The 1326-nt window shown below is 50.1% G+C and overlaps 1 pseudogene; it reads right to left on the minus strand.

Moving 5' to 3' along the window:
• Positions 1–464: 464 nt before the first annotated feature.
• Positions 465–992, minus strand: LOC139018229 (large ribosomal subunit protein eL18 pseudogene; annotated as a pseudogene).
• Positions 993–1326: the final 334 nt, after the last annotated feature.

Here is a 1326-nt window from a genome sequence, read left to right on the forward strand (position 1 = left end):
ATGATGGTCCTCTTTCTGGTATGGCTCGCATGTTGTGCGCAGGAAACAATTGCATCCCTTCCCTAAAAACTCTGGAAACACAATCCAAATCCACCCAGCACTCTCCTGGTTCCAGCACCTAGATAGCAAGTCACTTTCTCAGGCATGGCTAGGACACCAGGTCTCTGTGTCTCCCTCCTACAGGGACCATTTTTCAATGTTCTCCTGCAGCGCCTCTAGCCTCCCCTGAAGGCAGAGAGAACTAACAGCTCTCTCCAAGGGAACCTCTTCTCCATCCTCTCCCTGTTGTGCCCTCTCTGACCTTTTTCCCTATTCTTGGTCTGGATGAAGGCCAAGACCGAAGGCACATGAACCTTTTCCCTTGAAAACCTGCACCTTGGGGTGTGCTGTCATACTCATTTTTTAATCTTATATATATTTTTTCAGGATCCAAAATCTTTTTAATGACAAAGTAGGATGAGGGGTTAGTTCTTGCAGCTGCGGCTGGCACGTTGGCCTCTCTGCACTCAAACCTCTGACTTTTGGAGCATAGGTAGGGTTTGGTGTGGCTGTGAGGGGTTCCTGGGGCCTTACTGAAGTGCCTTTCACCGCTTGGCCCTTTGGAGGGCCAGAGAGTAGGATGGTGCCACAGCTCTGTGGGAGTCCAGGGCCAGCTGGCTGAAGGTGAGCATCTTGCCCCTGGTACAGCTGCTCACATGAAGTGCACACACCTTCAGTTGGGCACCTCCTGCATACACATCATCAGGTATAGACCCTACAACCACAGCAGTTTTGCCCTCCCGGCCAGGCAGCTTCATCTTCCAGATCATCCAGGCAGCTGCTTGGTGCAAGTCATGAACAACCTCTTCAGCATCACTTGGTTGATGGTGGAGTTGGTACGTCTGACAAGAAACCTGTACAGCTTGACCAGCATCCTTAGGTAGATGTCCTGGCTCTTGGGGTTCTTGTGCCCCACCTTTCTGGCCCTTGTTGTGGTGGATGTCCATGAGCATGATGACTCCTCCTGCTCCAGGTCAGAAAGTTCATTTTTGAATCTTGATGGTTATCATATTGGGATCTCAGGTGACCTGAGTGGCAAGAAAAATCTCATTCCAAGATCTCGTTATGTCATAACAGCCTGTTCTGGGAATGGCATCTTCCAGGAGGCTCAACTGGGCTATGTCCTGCTCGAAAAAAGAGGCAGGGGACCGCTTGAGGACCCATTATTCTCAAGATCTAGTGTATGGTCCTCACCAGCTAAACTTTTGAGCCCAGCACATCACTAACCTTATGCCACCTCATAGAAATCTGTTCCCGGGATCTGAACAGTCAAATTCCGAGCCTTGT

This window comes from Myotis yumanensis, unplaced genomic scaffold (genome assembly GCF_028538775.1).
Source record: "Myotis yumanensis isolate MYYU_CA2020_CCGP unplaced genomic scaffold, mMyoYum1.0.hap1 SCAF_10, whole genome shotgun sequence".
NCBI classification, from domain to species: domain Eukaryota; kingdom Metazoa; phylum Chordata; class Mammalia; order Chiroptera; family Vespertilionidae; genus Myotis; species Myotis yumanensis.